The sequence below is a fragment of the Zophobas morio genome, unplaced genomic scaffold (genome assembly GCF_036711695.1).
Source record: "Zophobas morio isolate AGI-343-1 ecotype UQ-CSIRO unplaced genomic scaffold, CSIRO_AGI_Zmor_V1 ptg000017l, whole genome shotgun sequence".
NCBI lineage: Eukaryota > Metazoa > Arthropoda > Insecta > Coleoptera > Tenebrionidae > Zophobas > Zophobas morio.
In genome coordinates, this window is record NW_026972122.1 from 1,376,350 (window position 1) to 1,398,758 (window position 22,409).

The 22,409-nt window shown below is 33.8% G+C and overlaps 1 protein-coding gene across 1 annotated transcript in view; it reads right to left on the reverse strand.

Moving 5' to 3' along the window:
* LOC135130509 (ATP-binding cassette sub-family C member 4-like) overlaps positions 1–22,409 on the reverse strand; it is a 63,217-nt gene that overhangs the window by 16,367 nt on the left and 24,441 nt on the right. The window lies entirely within an intron of this gene.

Below are 22,409 nucleotides of genomic sequence, written 5' to 3' on the forward strand. Positions count from 1 at the left end.
TTAAAACACGTTTAAAATGGTAAATTTTTGTAAGGAAGAATGGCTTTTGCAATTAGGCTCCGTCCCTAGGTCTGCCAACGAATGATAACTTCATTACTATTTCGATCAGGACAGGTAAGGGTTTAATCTTTGGTATTAATTTTTTCTGACTTTCCTGTACAAAAATTATAAGGATTTTGCAGTTAAATTCCGGTTCTTTGGCTCTCGACGATAAAAAAAAATAATCACAATTGAGAAAGGGTGGGTGGGCGGGGCTTATATTTTGCCTTTTGCTTTAATATACGTAGTCGCCTTTCCAGAACAAAGAAACTTAAAACATGTTTAAAATGGTAAATTCTTGTAGACAAATATGAATCTGGCAATTAAGCCCCGCCCCTCGATCTGACAACGAATGAAAAATTCATCACAATTGAGATTTGAGATCGGGGCGGGTATGGGTGTGATCTGAACGTTGGATTTTTTTTCTTAATGTACATAGTATTCTTTGAACAACACAATAGTCAAAAATATGTTTTTAATTTCTCCTAGAGAAATAAGGATTTTGCAGTTAAGCTCCGCCTTCTTAGCTAACGACGAATGATGGGGCGGCGCCTAATTGCAAAACCGTTCAAATTCCTTGTACAAATTTTCCATTTTAAACATGTTTTAAGTTTCATGTTGTGAAAAGAAGTCTACACATTTCGACAATTAAAAAAATTGGAAAATTGAAAAATCGGATAATACAAAAATCGAAACATCGAAAAATCGAAAAATCGAAAAGACGAAAAGTAAAAAGTCGAAAAACCGACAAATCGAAAAGGCGAAACATCGAAAAATTCAAAAACTGAGACATCGAGAAATCGAAAAATCAAAAGAATGAGAAATCGAGGAGTCGAAATAGGCCAAAATCGAAAAATCGAAAAGTTAAAAATGGAAAAATTGATAAATCGAGAGATTGAACAATCAAAACATCGCAACATCCGAATCTCTATAAATCGAGATTTCAAAATAAAAAATCGAAAGTTTCAAAATTCGGAAAATTGAAAAATTAAAACAGAAGAACTGAAAATTTGAGAAATCGAAAAACCTAGAATTTTAAAAAGTCGAAAGATCGAAAAGTCGAAGAAACGAAATATTGAAAAATTCCAAAGCTGAAAGAAATGTCCAAAAACTGAGAAATTAAAAAATTGGCAAATTGAGAAATCGAAAAAGCAAAAAAACAAAGTCGAAAAATCAAAGAATTGAATAACTGAAAAATCGAAACTTGGAGAAGTCGAGAAATGGGAAAATCAAAAACAGATTAATTGAGAAAATGGGAAAACTGAAAATTTAGCAACGTGAAATTTTGAAAAATTGACTGCAGAAATGAAAATTCAAAAAATCTAAAAATCTAAAATTTAAAACATTGAACAATTAAAATACCGCAAAATTGAAAAATCGAGAAATCCAAACATCAAAAACTCAAAAAATAAAAATTTAGTTATGTTTGTACATAACACGATTACTTAATAACAAATTTCACATGGTAATTACTTGTAGAAAAATAAGGATTTTACAGTTAAGCTCCACCCCTCCGTTCACGATGAATACAAAAATCGTCAGAATTGAGACAGGGTGGGTGGGCGGGGCTTATATTTTGCCTTTTTGTTAATAAACAGCCATGTTTTGACAACAGAAAACTTAGAACATGTAAAGATGGTACGTTTTTGCAAGGAAATATGAATTTTGCAATTATGGGGCGGAGCCTAATTGCAAAACCGATATTTCCTTATACAAATTTTCTATTTTAAACATGTTTTAAGTTTCATCTTGTGAAAAGAAATCTACACATATTAAAACAAAAGCCCACCCACCCGCCCTGTCTCTATTGTGATGATTTTTTTTATTCGCGGTGAACCAAGTGGGCGGAGCTTAACTGCAAAATATTTATTTCTTTACAAGAAATCACAAACATGTTTCTGAGTATCGTGTTGTTCAAAAATTACTATGTATATTAAGAAAACAAGCCAAAATATAAAGCCCGCCCACCCACCCCATCTCAATTGTGATGATTCTTTTATTTTTAGAAACTTAAAACACGTTTAAAATGGTAAATTTTTGTAAGGAAATATGGATTTTGCAATTAGGCTCTGCCCCTAGGTCTGCCAACGAATGAAAACTTCATTACTATTTAGATCAGGACAGGTATGGCTGGGGCTTAATCTTTGGTTTTAATTTTTTCTTAATTTCTTGTAGAGGAATAATAAGGATTTTGCAATTAAATTCCGCTTCTTTGGCTCACGACGATTAAAAAAAAATCATCACAATTGAGATAGGGCGGGTGGGCGGGGCTTATATTTTGCCTTTTTCCTTAATATACGTAATCGTCTTTCCAGAACAAGGAAATTTAAAACATGTTTAAAATGGTGAATTCTTGTAGACAAATATGAATCTTGCTATTAGGCCCCGCCCCTCGATCTGACAACGAATGAAAAATACATAGTATTTTTTGAACAACACAATACTCAAAAACATGTTTTTAATTTCACGTAGAGAAATAAGGATTTTGCATTTAAGCTCCGCCTTCTTAGCTCACGACGAATAAAAAAAAAATCATCACAATTGAGATAGGGCGGGTGGGCGGGGCTACATTTTGCCATTTTTTTCTTAATATGTGTAGTCATCTTTTCACCACAAGAAACTTAAAACATGTTTAAAATGGTAAATTTTTATAGGGAAATATCAATTTTACAATTAAGCTCTGCCCTTCGGCTTACGAAGAATAAAACAAATCTTCAGAATTGAGATAAGGCGGGTGGGCGGGGCTTATATTTTGCCTATTTTTCTTAATATACATGGCCATCTTTTCACAAGAAATTCCTTGTACAAAATTTCCATTTTAAACATGTTTTAAGTTTCATCTTATGAAAAGAAGTCTATACATTTCGACAATTAAAAAAATTGGAAAATTGAAAAATCGGATAATACAAAAATCGAAACATCGAAAAATCGAAAAGACGAAAAGTAAAAAATCGAAAAACTGACAAATCGAAAAGGCGAAACATCGAAAAATTCAAAAACTGAGACATAGAGAAATCGAAAAATCAAAAGAACGAGAAATCGAGGAGTCGAAATAGGCCAAAATTGAAAAATCGAAAAGTTAAAAATGGAAAAATTGATAAATCGAGAGACTGAACAATCAAAACATCGAAACATCCGAATCTCTATAAATCGAGATTTCAAAAAATCGAAAATTTAAAAATTAAAACAGAAGAACTGAAAATTCGAGAAATCGAAAAACCTAGAATTTCAAAAATTGAAAAATTAAAATATCTAAAAGTTGAGATTCCAAAAAATAAAAAAATCGAAAAATCCAGAAGTCGAAAGATCGAAAAGTCGAAGAAACGAAATATTGAAAAATCCCAAAGGTGAAAGAAATGTCCGAAAACTGAGAAATTAAAAAATTGGCAAATTGAGAAATCGAAAATGCAAAAAAGCAAAGTCAAAAAATCGAATAATCGAATAACTGAAAAATCGAGAATTTTGAAAAATTGATGAAAAGTCGAAAAATCGAAGAATTGAATAACTGAAAAATCGAAACTTGAAGAAGTCGCGAAATGGGAAAATCAAAAACAGATTAATTAAGAAAATGGGAAAACTGAAAATTTAGCAACGTCAAAATTTGAAAAATTAATGAAAAATAGAAATATGTACCTACTGAAGAACTAAACATTAAAAAAATCGAAAAATCTAAAATTTAAAACATTGAACATTTAAAATAAAATTAAAAAATCGAGAAATACAAACATCAAAAACTCAAAAAATAAAAATTTAGTTTTGTTTGTACATAACACGATTACTTAAGAACAAATTTCACATGGTAATTTCTTGTAGAAAAATAAGAATAAGCTCCTCCGTTTACGCCGAATAAAAAAAAATCATCAGAATTGAGATAGGGTGGGTGGGCGGGGCATATATTTTGCCTTTTTGTTAATAAACATAGCCATTTTTTGACAACAAAGACTTAGAACATATTAAGATGCTACGTTTTTGCAAGGAAATATGGATTTGGCAATTATGGGGCGGAACCTAATTGCAAAACCGATATTTCCTTATACAAATTTTTCATTTTAAACATGTTTTTAGTTTCATGTTGTGTAAAGAAGTCTACACATATTAAAACAAAAAGGCAAAATGTAAGCCCGCCCACCCGCCCTATCTCTATTGTGATGATTTTTTTCTTCTATTCTAAGTCTGCATCCTTTGTGCAGACGACGCGACCGCCAGCTCAACAAGGAACCGTGCACTCCGCTTCCACCACGTATTATTGCATTTCTTACCTCAATTCCATTTAAATGTTCAATCTTTATGACTCTAATATTAAACTACAACCGAACAAGTGTTAAAGTTCCAAAGAAAAGCAATCAACAACATTTAAATTCGCCATACATTCTCTCGAAATTTTACACAGCAAAGAATTCTTATCTGAGATCTTTAAGATTGAACATCTGACAATATTATAAGATGGAAACATTAATCAACAAAATATTTACATAAAAAAATTGCAAAGCTTACAAATTTACATGAAATTACTATTTTGTGTCCATTCGATTATTATTGGTTAAATTTCAAAAAGTAAAGTTATTCAGCTGCATTGTTATATATTCCCCCAAACAAACACATAAACAAAAAAAAACAGCAGACAATCTGGAGGTCCAAAATGGCGTCTCCCGAAAATGTGATTCATTTTGTGGCGCTGCCAGAACAAAGAATTTACCTAATGTTAAATTATACCACACTTTATCAACGATTCAAACGAAGAATTTACATTATGTTAAATGATGCCTTGATCCAAGTGACTGGTTACTTAAAACCATTAGCTTTGAGAGTTTATACCGTGGATTATTCCAGCTTATCCCAAACAAAACACATGGTTTTCAACGTTGCGAGAAAAAATGATAACGTTGATAATAACTGCCGTTAATGAACTATTAGCAATCTTGTGGAAGGAATTAAGAAGTGTTATTATGTAGCACTGTAGTATAAGCATCCAGAAACCTTATTCATAATTTGGTAAACAAAGACTGAGTCCTGACTAAGTGAATTTCATGACATCTCCTAGGAAGTACTTGATCTAAACAAATTCCTGGCTGCTAAATTGTGTTAGAACTAGTTAACGATTTAAATCCTAACATGAACTGTGAATTTACAAACAATAAAACAAAAGTGACGCCACCGAACAGCCAGCCAAGTTCTACCAACCCTCTCACTAGACACTACTAAGAAAATCCCTAGGAGCTACCACCTAGCAGAAAAGAACTAAACGTGCACATGGTTGTCTATGTTTACCGATTATCTTGTTTGATTTTTTTTCAGATTCAAATTATTCAAATGCAATTTCGGGCCGCTGTTAATTTTTTTTTCAGCGTGAAATTTTAATTCAAGTTCGGTCACCACAATGACAATTCTAAATTAATGCCACGGCCGTGGAATTAAGTCTTAAATATCATGAAAAGGTCACCTTTGTATGTAATCTATAATAATACAAACTCAGTAAGCGAAATCTGTGACATACACCATGACAATAAGGAAAAATTTGGCGACATTTTGTAAAAACACGTGCAAAAATATATATGAGAGCTTTACTATCTGGGAATAACAGTAGTTGTGGTAGCTGTTATCTAGCTTGGCGGTTTTACAAACGTTCCGATGTATGTGTTCGAATATATTATACATACAGTTTCCGACAAAAAATTTCAAACATCACTTTTCTGTCACGTCAAAAATTTTAATGCAGTCTATGCTTTATTGTCATTATTTCGGACAGTTGGAATGTCAAACTTTCAAAATTCCAGCTTACGCTACAGCTACATTCATGTAAGTGTCAAATGTAAAAGCTAAAAATGACTGTCAAATATTTAGGTTAGAAACATCTAAATGTTGCTTTACACTATCTGACGACTGAATGACATTGACGTCTGAAATTTTTTGGCGGCAACTGTATGTTTTTTTTGCTGTTTTTTTTTGTCTTTATCTTTTTCTTCTTTTTTTTTGTCTCTTAGTAATTGGGCTTTTGGCCTATTAAGAGACTTACTTTATTATTATTATTTAAAAAACTATGGTGGCACTACTGTTGTGTTCCTGTCAGTTTGATATTTGTTTTCTCAGTGTAAAAAAAAAATGAAAAAGGTGAATAAATTCGTCTCACTGTCGGTCTGTCTGGCGATTTTTACCACACAGACAATCTTTTTATAAAATAACATAATCCTATACTTGTGCTTTATGAATCCGCCTTGATCCATAGGCATCTATATATATTTTTTAAACGAAGTTTTAAAGCTCAAATTAATGTTGTAATTACGTTTTATAAAGTTCATCAAACCTTTCCTCGTTAATGCTTAGATATACAAAACAAGTACAAGATTATGTTATTTTATGAAAACATGAAAGTAGCAGTTCGTCGGAGGGACTCTATTACTATACTCGGGAAGTAAAAATTAGTGTTGTGAAGTTCATAATTTATTTTGCCCAAGATTTTATAATTTTTGTTCATTAAAACTGATGTTTTTATTTGGTTAGTACGTGCAAGTGATACTGACTAGAACTAAGCTAAGAAAGTATTGTCATGTATTCTCGACGTTTCATAATCCCTAGGCCACGAAAAAATAGGCCCGCCGTTTCCGTTTGTGTGTCTGTTGTCTGTCTGCCTGTGTCGATTTTTATTAGACAGATAGTCCGATTGTTGCCAAATTGTGTATGTGTAATGAATATTGTGTTGATCAATGGTTCCCAAAATGGGGGGGGGGGTGTATAGAGTAGCTGGGTGAAATTGGGAGTTTTTAATCAATTTAAGGGGGCGACAAGAAAATATCTGAACATTTTGAGAAACCGGCAAAATGTTATAATTCAAGTTATATACAAGGTGATCAACAATAAGTACTTTTTAGTTAATAATAGAATTAACCAATTCTGAGAAAATTTTCTTGCTCTGGTCTCTGGTTCGCTAAACCTGATTGAAATACTTGGCGTCATGTTATTTTTAAGCGCTCAAGAAAGTTTGGTTATGACATTTTAATAATAATTAATAATACATTTTGACGTAAATTAAACGTCATTGTCAATCATGTTAGTTTTGACCACAGGAAGTAAGATGGAGTGACAGCTCCCAAACAAAATTCATTGATACCAACTGACACAGTACTTGTTGATTACGCAGTATTATACTGAATGAGCAATAAAGCAATAAGATAAAAGGTTAAGGGGCAACAATTTTTAATTGCCATATTTACTAGAATGCAAGTTTAGTGTTAACTAAACTAAAGAAATAAAAATAAAACAGAAATCGATTTCAAACAACTAATCGCTAATTTATTAACACTAGAATGATGTATTTTAAAATTATCATGATTTCAAAATTTTCATAATCAATAACATTTACATTTTATAAAATAACATAATCCTGTACTTATGGTTTATGAATCCGCTTTAAGTTTTTCCAAATCAAATAATAATTAGACAGATAATAATCTTCTAAAATTGTTGTCAAATTTTACATGTATATTAAGAATATCACGTAGATGGTAAATCGCGAACCAAAATTTGTCTGATCTGGGAAAAAAAGTGAATCTTGTAATTAGAAACGAAACAATTGTTAAAAAAAATGTGAATTGTATTTTTAATAAAATAAATAATAAATTTAATGTTAAAAACACAATATAGGTACTTATCATACTATTATTTGTAGCAAGTAAATTACGAAAATACTTACAACTATCATAAACACACACATGATTTATTTTTGTTGCAGAAGAGTGGAAATTGAAAACCCAGTCCGTAGAATCTAAACAATCACAGTTAATTTGCGTGATGCTTCTCTTACGTCACTCACTTGCAGTAGAACAGTCCTATTAACACGAAACAAGCCCATGCCAGTTATATAAAGAGATTTTTGAGCATTCATGATCATAAAAATCACAAAAGTCAAAATTTTCTTGTCGTTCGTATTGTACCAATCGATGCCATAAATTGAACATACCAAGTTTTCTATCTCTGCTTCCAAATTACTAGCTACCAGAAAAACCGAAGAACATTGACTTACTACTGAAACGATATACAGAATTGCCAGTAAGAATTGACCCCATGTCACTTTTCTAAAAACGCCAATTTTAACTAAACTAAACACAATTTAATAGTACTTACACTTCGTGAATTAGAAACAACTGGACAAATATTCCTTCAACCGACAATAAGTACGTAATTAAGAAAAAAAACGAAAATGTTGATTGGAGCTTCTTATGTACCCTAAAATCAAACGACGCCTTAACCACCACAGTACTAATAAATTCATACGTCATCAACAAAACATGCTGCGTAGAACACTTTTTCAAAATATTAAAACACACTTCTTCTCGCATCGTTTCAATTTCAACTTTACAAAGAGCTGTTTTCAAGAGAGAGAACTGAATTTCCAGTTCGACACAAGTGATGATGAACGTAAAATCAAGAAAGCAGTCGAGAACACCAAGCTCCAGAACATAAAACACTTGTAGAACGTGGATGAAGGGCAAGAGTTCCGGTTTTGGGACCCAGCAGGGTTGTGGCAGATCTTGATCCTGGTACACAAAAGGGCTTACAGCGAACGAAACTGCCACAACGGTGGCCATTATAGAAAAACTGAAGCAAATGCTTCTAACAACGGTCATTTTTCTTCGAAATTTGTGTCCCAGTTTTTTGCCAAATAAATCGTACTTCCAGAAGAAGGTTCCACATGAATGCAAGTCTTCGAGCTTTGAAGTGTTACTAAAGAGTAGTATTTTCCTTAAGAGGACCTGCAAGTATTAATTAGGTACCAAAAAAGAAAATATGCAGTTTCATACGTGTCCGTAGCTACACATGGACTGTAGGGTTTGTGTCACTTCCAAAACACCATCACAGTAAAAAAGATTGACGCAGGTGAGGGTGAACAGGAAAAGAAAAATTGGTAAATTGATGAACTTTTGGATCAAATATTTTGTGGATGATCGTTGATTAGTTTTAAAACCGCTTATTTCAAAGGGTAAGAATAAAAGATTCGAGTGTGTTTTATGTCGCATTTTGTGAACTAATGGGGTGTTTGTGGAAGTTGTGTCGTTTATATTTTTTCTGAAGGGTTAAAGCGCATGATAAAAAAGTTGCGGAACAACGTGTAGTTAATCAATTATAGTCTTGCTAGTGTGTACTTGTGGCAACTTGTCTAATGGATTATTAATAAAATAGTATGACTAGAAGTAGGTGAAGAGAAAAGTGCAGACCTTCCATTATTTGTTTGAATATGCAGCAAATTATTTCTAGAACGAAGTTTGTATTATGAAAATTGATAACGGGATTTCTGCTAGGTCGAATTTTAGGGAAAAAAAGCAAAGTCTAAAATCTCTTAATTTTTGTCTTAAAATGTAACACGCATGATACTGAAATACATAATAGATAATACCAGTCATAGTGTAAGAAAAACGAAGTGTAAACAGGCCTACGATAAAAGTCAAGACCCATTCATAAACCACAAGTACAGGAGTTTGTCATTTTATAAAATTTGAATAGTAATTATTAAAAAAGTTATAAGGTCACGTTATTTAATTGTTGGTGGGGATGAACAGAGAAATTTTGGTTAGCTTTTTATTATCTACATTTTTTGATTCATTTATATTTTAGTAAATTGTAATTTAAACAAATAATACCATAGTGGTTTTTTTAAATATTGATAAGGTGTTGTGAAACTATATGTGAATCGCCACATCTGCTATGTTTCTGTTTCTGTCTTCATTCCAGACACTGTATTTATGTGGGCAAAGGATGCCGTACGTGGGATTTTAGGGGCGGTATTTACCTGCGTAAATACTTACCATCAAAGTGAAGAAATTATTTAATTCATTTTTATTTTAGTACGATATCGCCGACCTTGATATAGATTCGTTTTTTAATTTTGATTTTTTTCTTTGTGTTGCTTTTGTTGCCGATCAACATATTTTGCATTAGAAATAATAAAATGATGAAATATATTATGCCCTTGTGTTGAGCGGGAGTGGAAACTAATAGAATCTAGGATGTGAAAAAAATAAAAAAAGACCTGACCAGAGTGGATTATTTTCGAAAATAGTTGGAAACTGGATGAAAATGTCAAAATTACCAAAATCAGTTCTACCTTGTCAAATGCTAGCCCCACCCACCCGCCCACTATTTTCTTGCAATGTATGTCATTTGCCAAAATCAGTGTTATCTTAGCAAGCACTAGCCCCGCCCACCCGCCCTCTTCTCATTCTAACGGCTAATTTTATTTCTTTTCACTATATAATCATTAATTTTATTCAGATCGAATAAAATCTATCAATGAAAAGGAGACAGGATGGGTGGGCGGGGCTAATTATGTTCTTGTGTCAAGTGGGTGTGGAAACTAATAGAATCTAGGATGTGAAAAAAAATAAAAAAAGACCTGACCAGACTGGATTATTTTCGAAAATAGTTGAAAACTGGATGAAAATGTCAAAATTGCCAAAATCAGTTCTATCTTATCAAATGCTTATGAAATTTTTGTAGCTAATGAATACAACAGTGAAACTTTGATTAGAATACATCGAGCTGAATGGTATCCACTCATTTTCCGACTAGGTACTTAAGTGTAGTTTACTCTCATTAATTATAATTATTATTGAAAGTACTTTACTGAGTAAGTAATTGCAGTTGAACAATTTGCTACAAAAAAAGAAAAGAAAACTAGGCAACCCATAATACACTGGTGTGGACCTGTGGTAATATAAGATAGATTTACATTTTTGAATAATTCCCATTTTTATAATTAATAGCAATAGAAATATTTTAAGAAGCCCATGGAAGGTTTTACTTAAAAAAAAAGACAGGTGGGACCCCCGAGAAGGTTTTACATGAAAGAAAACACAGTTGGGACCCCCGAGAAGGTTTCATATTCTTAAAAATATGCATTTGGAGTGCCCGAGAAGGTTTTACATTAAAAAAAAAAGACACTTGGCATCCCCGAGAAGGTTTTACATAAAAAAAAATACATTTGTGACCCCCGAGAAGGTTTCACATTCTTAAAAACATATGTTTGGGGCGCCCGAGAAGGTTTTTTCTTAAAAAAAAAGACAGTTGGGACCCACGAGAAGGTTTTACATTAAAGAAAAGACAGTTGGGACCCCGAGAAGGTTTCATATTCTTAAAAATATGCATTTGGAGTGCCCGAGAAGATTTTATATTAAAAGAAAGACACTGGGGACCCCCGAGAAGGTTTTACATTAAAAAAAATTTACAGTTGGGACCCCCGAGAAGGTTTCATATTTTAGAAAGAACATTTGGCACCCGCGAGAAGATTTTACAATTTTAAAAAGACAGTTGGGACTCCCGAGAAGGTTTCACATTCTAAAAAATATGTATTTGGGGCGCCCGAGAAGGTTATACATTAAAACGAAAGACAGTTGGGACCCTCGAGAAGGTTTTACATTAAAGAAGACACAGTTGGGACCCCCGAGGAGGATTCATATTCTTAAAAATATGCATTTCGAATGCCCGAGAAGGTTTTACATAAAAAAAATTAGAGTTGGGACCCCCGAGAAAGTTTTACATTAAAGAAGACACAGTTGGGACCCCCGAGAAGGTTTCATTTTCTTAAAAATATGCATTTGGATTGCCCTAGAAGGTTTTACATTAAAAAAAAATACAGTTGGGACCCCCGAGAAGGTTTCATATTTTAAAAAGAACATTTGGCACCCGTGAGAAGATTTTACAATTTTAAAAAGACAGTCGGGATTCCCGAGAAGGTTTCACATTCTTAAAAATATGTATTTGGGGCGCCCGAGAAGGTTATACATTAAAACGAAAGACAGTTGGGACCCTCGAGAAGGTTTTACATTAAAGAAGACACAGTTGGGACCCCCGAGGAGGATTCATATTCTTAAAAATATGCATTTCGAATGCCCGAGAAGGTTTTACATAAAAAAAATTAGAGTTGGGACCCCCGAGAAAGTTTTACATTAAAGAAGACACAGTTGGGACCCCCGAGAAGGTTTCATTTTCTTAAAAATATGCATTTGGATTGCCCTAGAAGGTTTTACATTAAAAAAAAGACAGTTGGGACCCCGAGAAGGTTTCATATTCTTAAAAATATGCATTTGGAGTGCCCGAGAAGATTTTATATTAAAAGAAAGACACTGGGGACCCCCGAGAAGGTTTTACATTAAAAAAAATTTACAGTTGGGACCCCCGAGAAGGTTTCATATTTTAGAAAGAACATTTGGCACCCGCGAGAAGATTTTACAATTTTAAAAAGACAGTTGGGACTCCCGAGAAGGTTTCACATTCTAAAAAATATGTATTTGGGGCGCCCGAGAAGGTTATACATTAAAACGAAAGACAGTTGGGACCCTCGAGAAGGTTTTACATTAAAGAAGACACAGTTGGGACCCCCGAGGAGGATTCATATTCTTAAAAATATGCATTTCGAATGCCCGAGAAGGTTTTACATAAAAAAAATTAGAGTTGGGACCCCCGAAAAAGTTTTACATTAAAGAAGACACAGTTGGGACCCCCGAGAAGGTTTCATTTTCTTAAAAATATGCATTTGGATTGCCCTAGAAGGTTTTACATTAAAAAAAAATACAGTTGGGACCCCCGAGAAGGTTTCATATTTTAGAAAGAACATTTGGCACCCGTGAGAAGATTTTACAATTTTAAAAAGACAGTCGGGATTCCCGAGAAGGTTTCACATTCTTAAAAATATGTATTTGGGGCGCCCGAGAAGGTTATACATTAAAACGAAAAACAGTTGGGACCCCCGAGAAGATTTTACATTAAAGAAAACACAGTTGGGACCCCCGAGAAGGTTTCATCTTCTTAAAAATATGCATTTGGAGTGCCCGAGAAGGTTTTACATAAAAAAAATTACATGGGACCCCCGAGAAGGTTAATATTCTTAAAGATATGCATTTGAAGTGCTCGAGAAGGTTTTACATTAAAAAAAAGACACTTGGGACCCCCGAGAAGGTTTTACATACAAAAAAAAAATACAGTTGGGACCCCCGAGAAGGTTTCATATTTTAGAAAGAACATTTGGCACCCGCGAGAAGATTTTACAATTTTAAAAAGACAGTCGGGACTCCCGAGAAGGTTTCACATTCTTAAAAATATGTATTTGGGGCGCCCGAGAAGGTTATACATTAAAACGAAAAACAGTTGGGACCCAGAGAAGATTTTACATTAAAGAAAACACAGTTGGACCCCCGAGAAGATTTCATCTTCTTGAAAATATGCGTTTGGAACGCCCGAGAATGTTTTACATAAAAAAAAATTACAGTTGGGAACTCCGAGAAGGTTTTACATTAAAGAAGACACAGTTGGGACCCCCGAGAAGGTTTCACATTCTTAAAAATATGCATTTGGAGTGCCCGAGAAGGTTTTACATTAAAAAAAAGACACTTTGGATCCCCGAGAAGGTTTTACATTAAAAAAAAAGACACTTGGGACCCCCGAGAAGGTTTTACATTAAAAAAAAATACAGTTGGAACCCCCGAGAAGGTTTCATATTTTAGAAAGAACATTTGGCACCCGCGAGAAGATTTTACAATTTTAAAAAGACAGTTGGGACTCCCGAGAAGGTTTCACATTCTTAAAAATATGTATTTGGGGCGCCCGAGAAGGTTATACATTAAAACGAAAAACAGTTGGGACCCCCGAGAAGGTTTTACATTAAAGAAGACACAGTTGGGACCCCCGAGAAGGTTTCATATTCTTAAAAATATGCATTTGGAGTGCCCGAGAAGGTTTTACATAAAAAAAAAGACACTTGCGACCCCCGAGAAGGTTTTACATACAAAAAAAATACAGTTGGGACCCCCGAGAAGGTTTCATATTTTAGAAAGAACATTTGGCACCCGCGAGAAGATTTTACAATTTTAAAAAGACAGTCGGGACTCCCGAAAAGGTTTCACATTCTTAAAAATATGTATTTGGGGCGCCCGAGAAGGTTATACATTAAAACGAAAAACAGTTGGGACCCCCGAGAAGATTTTACATTAAAGAAAACACAGTTGGACCTCCGAGAAGATTTCATCTTCTTAAAAATATGCATTTGGAGTGCCCGAAAAGGTTTTACATAAAAAAAGACACTTGGGACCCCCGAGGAGATTTTACATAAAAAAAATTACAGTTGGGACCCCCAAGGAGGTATCATTTTTAAAAAGAACATTTGGCACCCCGAGAAAATTTTACATTTTGAAAAAGACAGTTGGGACTCCCGAGAAGGTTTCATATTCTTAAAAGTATTTATTTGGGGCGCCCGAGAAGGTTTTTCATTAAAACGAAAAACAGTTGGGTCCCTCGAGAAGGTTTCACATTAAAAAGAAAAGACTTTCTGCCCCCAACCCCCCCCCCACGAGAAGGTTTTAGATTTATTTTTTCAAAAAGACAGTTGGGACCCCCGAGAAGGTTTCACTTAAAAAAAAGACATTTGGGGCCCCCGAGAAGATTTTACATAAAAAAAATTACAGTTAGGACCTCCGAGAAGGTTTCACATTCTTAAAAATATGTATTTGGGACGCCTGAGAAGGTTTTACATTAAAACGAAAAACAGTAGGGACCCCCAAGAAGGTTTTAAATTAAAGAAAACACAATTGGGACCCCCGAGAAGGTTTCATACTTTAGAAAGAACATTTGGCACCTCCGAGAAGATTTTACATTTTAAAAAAGACAGTTGGCACTTCTGAGAAGGTCTCACATTCTTAACAATATGTTTTTGGGGCGCCCGAGAAGGTTTTACATTAAAACGAAAAACAGTTGGGTCCCTCGAGAAGGTTTCACATTAAAAAAAAAGACATTTTGGCGCCCCCGAGAAGGTTTTACATTTATTCTTTAAAAAAGACATTTGGGACCCCCGAGAAGGTTTCACTTAAAAAAAAGACATTTGGTCCCCAGAGGAGATTTTACATAAAAAAAATTACAATCGGTACCTCCGAGAAGGTTTCACATTCTTAAAAAAATATGTATTTGGGACGCCCGAAAAGATTTTACATTAAAACGAAAAACAGTTGGGACTCCCGAGAATGTTTTACACTAAAGAAAACACAGTTGGGACCCCCAAGAAGGTTTTAAATTAAAGAAAACATAGTTGGGACCCCCGAGAAGGTTTCATATTCTTAAAAAAATATACATTTGGAGTGCCCGAGAAGGTTTTGCGTTAAAAAAAGACACTTGGGACCCCCGAGAAGGTTTTGCATTAAAAAAAAAAATACAGTTGGGACCCCCAAGAAGGTTTCATATTTTAGAAAGAACATTTGGCACCCCCGAGAAAATTTTACATTTTGAAAAAGACAGTTGGAACTCCCGAGAAGGTTTCATATTCTTAAAAATATTTATTTGGGGCGCCCGAGAAGGTTTTACATTAAAACGAAAAACAGTTGGGTCCCTCGAGAAGGTTTCACATTAAAAAAAAAGACATTTTGGCGCCCCCGAGAAGGTTTTACATTTATTTTTTAAAAAAGACATTTGGGACCCCCGAGAAGGTTTCACTTAAAAAAAAAGACATTTGGGTCCCCAGAGGAGATTTTACATAAAAAAAATTACAATCGGGACCTCCGAGAAGGTTTCACATTCTTAAAAAAATATGTATTTGGGACGCCCGAAAAGATTTTACATTAAAACGAAAAACAGTTGGGACTCCCGAGAATGTTTTACACTAAAGAAAACACAGTTGGGACCCCCAAGAAGGTTTTGAATTAAAGAAAACATAGTTGGGACCCCCGAGAAGGTTTCATATTCTTAAAAAAATATACATTTGGAGTGCCCGAGAAGGTTTTACGTTAAAAAAAGACACTTGGGACCCCCGAGAAGGTTTTGCATTAAAAAAAAAAATACAGTTGGGACCCCCAAGAAGGTTTCATATTTTAGAAAGAACATTTGGCACCCCCGAGAAAATTTTACATTTTGAAAAAGACAGTTGGGACTCCCGAGAAGGTTTCATATTCTTAAAAATATATATTTGGGGCGCCCGAGAGGATTTTACATTAAAACGAAAAACAGGTGGGTCCCTCGAGAAAGTTTCACATTAAAAAAAAACTTTTTGGCGCCCCCGAGAAGGTTTTACATTTATTTTTTAAAAAAGACAGTTGAGACCCCCGAGAAGGTTTCACTTAAAAAGAAGACATTTGGGTCCCCAGAGGAGATTTTACATAAAAAAAAAATTACAGTTGGGACCTCCGAGAAGGTTAAACATTCTTAAAAATATGTATTTGGGACGCCCGAAAAGGTTTAACATTAAAACGAAAAACAGTTGGGACCTCCGAGAAAGTTTCACATTAAAAAAAAGACTTTTTGGCGCCTCCGAGAAGGTTTTACATTTTTTTTGTAAAAAAGACAGTTGGGACCTCCGAAAAGGTTTCACATTCTTAAAAATATGTATTTGGGACGCCTGAGAAGGTTTTACATTAAAACGAAAAACAGTTGGGACCCCCGAGAAGGTTTTACATAAAAAAAAACACAGTTGGGACCCCCGAGAAGGTTTCATAGTCTTAAAAATACGCATTTGGGGTGCCCGAGATGGTTTTACATTAAAAAAAAATTCGTCGAAAGCTATTTCGAAACGACTTCCCTCGCCCCCGAAAGGCAGTGCCACAAATCCCGCTTCTTCGAAAAATTAAAAAAATTGATTTTGCGAATTTGTATTCAATAAAACAAATACAAGAGTATGCTATTTTACAAAATTTATAATAAACATTTTTGAGACGTCATGACATTGATAGGGATAAAATACAATCGGTCCGGTAGTTTCGAAGATTATCTGCCTAATAAAAATCTGAACGGACGGTACAGAGACTGAGCCACGAGACCTAATTTTTCATACTCCATGAAATGTCGAGCAAACATAAAAGTAGCCAGTCGCCCCCCGATAGACTCGATTACAATACTTTTTTTGCTTGCGCTCGGGAAGTAAAAATAAAATTCGCAAAATTACATTTTATAATTTTTCGAACATTTTGTATTTTAGGTATAGAACGTGCATTTCCACAACACGAAAAACACACACAATATATTTGTCGATGCGTTTCGCCAACCACGTTGGCATTATCTATGCACGCTTACAATAACTAAAACGTCAAGATTTCAAAGTATTTAGTCTTACAATTCTTGATTTAATCAATAAAATAAATTGACTCAGTCATTAATTTTTTTCAGACACCCCATATAAGTAAACCTAAAAAATATTAATGCAGTGATAAATCACAAGTATAGACTCATCATATTTTGCAGATTTAAGGTAGGATTTTTTGAGCAAAATTTTGAGGTGGCGTTATCAATTTTTTAGAGGGGATTAGCAAATACATTTTGATCAAAAATGTACCATGCTTATGATAACTTTAAAACGCATTCATTAATTTTTTTGGGTCACCCGTATATGCAAATCCAAAAAATATGAATGGAATGATAAATCACAAGCACAGACTCATGATATTTTGTACATTTTAGACAGGATTTACTCAACTTTTTTTTTTTCTTAATATAAGTACGTAGCCATTTTTTCACAACAAGAAACTTAAAACACGGTTAAAATGCTACATTTTTGCAAGGAAATATGGATTTTGCAATAATAGGGCGGAGCCTAATTGCAAAATCCATATTTCTTCATACAAATTTTCCATTTTAAACATGTTTTAAGTTTCATGTTGTGAAAAGAAGTCTACACATATTAACACAAAAAGGCAAAATCTTTTATTTTACAATTTACAGAAATAGGACACAGCATATCTGACGATTGTACCGAGTGGTTATTAATGGTTGTAATTTTTTTGTCGGGTTGGCACACCTTAGTTAAATCTGAAATTTTGGACACCAATTCAGTAACTGTCAACTTCTCTTGTTTTTTGGCGCGTTCATGTCAAAATTGACAACTGTGAATTGACACGCTAACATTGCTGCCAATAACACTATGCAACACTAAAAAATTCACAGAAAGTTCAGATAGTGTTTGAGGTTGGGTATACTCCATATACTAAAGAAAAAAATGTTTTATACTCATATCACATCACAAAACATAGATAACGGGTGTTTTGTTTTTCTTACTTTTTGAGACACTTGATTGCATTTAATCGTAAAAATATCGCTTTTATGTATCCACCCATGCTTGCAGACTTCTGTTGGTGTCTTCAGAGGGATACTGCGAGATCTGGCTACAATAGGAATGCCAATCGTTCGAAAAAAAAGACCTTTTCTAATGAAAAATGAAGTATTGTTTTAGTAATTTTGTATGATTTCAAAAAATTCAATAAACACTTTTCATTGTGATACCTGATGTGATAGGTTGGGTACCTATACTCCATATACTAAAGAAAAAATGCTTTATACCCATATCACATCATAAAACATATATAACGGGTGTTTTGTTTTTCTTACTTTTTGGGTCACTTGATTGCAGTTAATCGTAAAAATATCGCTTTTATGTATCCACCCATGCTTGCAGACTTCTGTTGGTGTCTTCAGAGGGATACTGCGAGATCTGGCTATAATAGGAATGCCAATCGTTCGAAATAAAAGACCTTTTTCAATGAAAAATGAAGTATTGTTTTATTAATTTTGTATGATTTCAAAAAATTCAATAAACATTTTTCATTGTGATACCTGATGTGATATGTTGAGTACCTATACTCCATATACTAAAGAAAAAAATGTTTTATACTCATATCACATCACAAAACATAGCTAACGGGTGTTTTGTTTTTCTTACTTTTTGGGACACTTGATTGCATTTAGTCGTAAAAATATCGCTTTTATGTATCCACCAGACTTCTGTTGGTGTCTTCAGAGGGATATTGCGAGATCTGGCTACAATAAGAATGCCAATCATTCGAAAAAAAAGACCTTTTTCAATGAAAAATGAAGTTTTGTTTTATTAATTTTGTATGATTTCAAAAAATTCAATAAACACTTTTCACTTTGAAACCTGATGTGATACGATTCTTTCAAGCATGATCCTCAATTGAGTTTGAGGTAAGAAATTTTAACTACATACTGTGCATTCTGTGAATTTTATTTTTTTTTAATTTGTTGCATAGTGTAATTCATAATTGCCAACCTTAAAATTTGTTTCAGTCATTTCATTTCACAGTAGCGACTAGATTTTCCATTTTTTTAAATAACAACAGGTAAAGTAGAAAACATTGTACAGCGTGTTCAACAAGTGTTCAACTGTATGATGGAGCTTTATTATTAATAAAAAATTAGTCATACTTAGTTCATGTGTGAAGATTTTAAGTTAGGAAACTGAAATTTTCCATCATTTTTTCACTGTGACGGGAGGCTTGGACGTGTTTGAGTTTTATTAAATTCTGTTAAGGAAAGCGCATGTTTTAAAAAGTTCCGTGACTTCATATTTTAGTCAATTTGCATACAGTTGTGGTAGCGCTCGTAATGGAATATTAATTAAGCACCGCGAAATGTAATTATTGTCTGTCAGCGGATGTGTGTGTTTTAATTATGATTTCGAGGCTATTTTAGAAGATCTGAGGCGAAGATTATATACCGAAAAATTTCAAAAATGTGTTATACGTTAGCTTTGAAAATTTTCAGGTTTGTGAATTACATAAACGGTATCACAAGTCTGTCCTCACTTTTACAAATATGACGCCGACAACGAATACTATTATTATTATTATCATTATTATTTCAAACCAGTGCTGACCACCAACCACGAAATAACTGACATTCAGACAAGCCTTCTGCTATCATTACTGATTAGTGATTAATCCGTGTTAGCCAATCTCTTCGACCTGTAAACGTTATTTAAATTTAAATAAAGAGTTTTCCACTTCTGAAACTATTGTAAATGCTTTAATCGAAATTTTTAAAAATGGTAATTGTTTGGCGAAATAGTGCAAGAAAATTTTCTTAGAGTTGGTTAATTTTACGGCCAATTCAAATAGCCTAGATTATAAAAAAATAGGTCTCCCTTTCCTTTTGTCTCGAAACTATTGGATCGATTGTTGTGAAGAATATCCTGTACATATTAAACGCTGACTAAAATATACCTGAATTTTGAAAAAAAACTATTTAAATTTTTCAAAATAAGATTCTGGATCATGAATCCGCTTCATTTTTTGTCCCAGGCTTCTAGAGTTTCCCAAAAAAAAAACGAAATCGAATAAAAGCTAATGTTGTTCAATAAACGGCTATTTTAAAAATAACCTTAATACCTGAATCTAACAACACTAATAAAACACTGTTATAGTACTATAAGAGGATCGGAGTTGGTTATTAATTCTTTTAAATTTTTTATTGCCTTTTTTGCTTCCTTTTCTTTTTTTTGCCGTTTTTTTCCTCTTGTTTTTTTGTTCACATATTATTGTCCCTGTTTTGTCGTCTTTTTGTTGCGTTTTTTTTTGATCATCCAATATTTGTTCCTTTTCCCCCCGTCCTTTTTAATTTATTTTGTCGATTGTTTTGTCACTTTTTCAGGAGTTTCCTTTTCGATTTTGTTCCCCTTTCTCCTTTTGTGCAATCTTTTTCGTCGTTTTGTCGCTTTTTGTTGCCTTTTCTGGTCGCATCTTATTGTCTCTATTTGTGTCGTCTTTTGTGTCCTTTGTTTGTTCCTTTTTTTCTCGTTTGTTTTTTCGTTGTTTTGTTTTTTCAGTCGCCTTTTCTGACCACCTTTTTTTTTGTTTTATATTTTGTCGATTATTTTGCCACTTTTATAGAAATTTTCTTTTCATTTTTATGTCGCCCTTTTTTTAGTTTTTATTGTATCCCTTTCGTCCTTTAGTTGTATTTTCTATGGCTTTATTGTTGATTTTTTTGATGACTTCATACTGTGCCTGTGTCGCCTTTTTTGTCGCCTTCTATTTGTCCCTTTTTGTATGTTTTAATCTTTGTGACCTTTTCTTCCTGTACTTTTTTTGTTGTGTGTCTATGTATCTTGTCGATTATTTTATTACTTTTTTGTCGTTTCTTATTATCGCTTTTGTTGTCGCATTATAAGTTGTTCTTTTTTTTCGTTTGTTTTGTCGTTTTTTCGGTAACTTTTTTCGCGTTTTCGTTCTTTACCTTCACAAAATTTTGTTAAGGGAAAACACATTTGGACTTCAACGTTACATACATATCTTTATTTTGACTTATAACAGTTCTTTTAAAAAAATAAAATCCGCATACTCAAATTTTACAATTTTTCAAAATAGCTGGATTTGTTTTGTTGTATTTCAGGCGCGGGCGAAGTGCTGTCAAAATAACCTTCGACCATTTTTTTTTGAATATTTTGTCAATTGTTTTGTTGATTTTTTCGGAGTCTTCTTTTCGTTTTTATTCCCCTTGTTTCTGCCTTTTGTGGAATCTTTTTTGTTTATTTAAACGCTTTTTCTGTCCGCCTTTCTTTTTGTCGCTTTTTCCGGACTCTACTTTTCGTTTTTATGTCCCCAGTTTTTGTCTTTTTTTTTCGTCCTTTTGTCACATTTTCTATGGCTTTATTGTTGTTTTTTGGGTCACTACTTATTGTCTCCTTTTTGTCTATTTTAATCGATTTTTTGACACCTTTTCCCCTGCCCTTTTTTTATTGTATGTACATAGGTCGAAAAGAACGAAAAAGAACGAAAAAGGACGACAAAGGACGAAAAGGACGAAAAAGAACGGAAAGGACGAGAAATTAGGAAAAGGACGAAAAATGACGAAAAGGACGAAAGAGGACGAAAAAGGACGAAAAGGTCGAAAAGGACGAAAAAGGTCGCGAAGGACGAAAAAGGACGAAAAGGTCGACAAGGACTAAAAAGGACGAAAAGGACGAAAAAGGACGAAAAGGTCGAAAAGGTCGATAAGGACGACAAAGGATGAAAAATTACGAAAAGGACGATAAAGGACGAAAAGGACGACAAAGAACGAAAAAAGGACGAAGGACGAAAAAGGACGAAAAGGACGAAAAAGGACGGAAAGGACGAGAAATTAGGAAAAGGACGAAAAATGACGAAAAGGACGAAAGAGGACGAAGAAGGACGAAAAGGATGAAGAAGGACAGAAAGGACGAGAAATTAGGAAACGGACGAAAAAGGACGAAAAGGACGAAAGAGGAAGAGGACGAAAGAGGACGAAAAAGGACGAAAAGGACGAAGTGGACGAAAAAGGACAAAAAGGACGAAAAAGGACGGCAAAGGACGAAAAAAGGACGAAAAAGTACGAAGAGGACGAAAAAGGACGAAAAAGGACGAAAAGGTCGAAAAGGACGAAAAAGGCCAAGAAAGCACGAAAAGGTCGAAAAGGTCGACAAAGGACGAAAAGATCGAAAATGACAAAAAAGGTCGAGACGGACGAAAAAGGACGACAAGGATGAAAAATTACGAAAAAGACGAAAAAGAACGGAAAGGGCAAAAAGGATGACATTGATTGTTGTTCTCGTCCCTTTTGTTGTCGTTTATTTTGTTGTTTTTTATCGTTTTTTGTTTGCT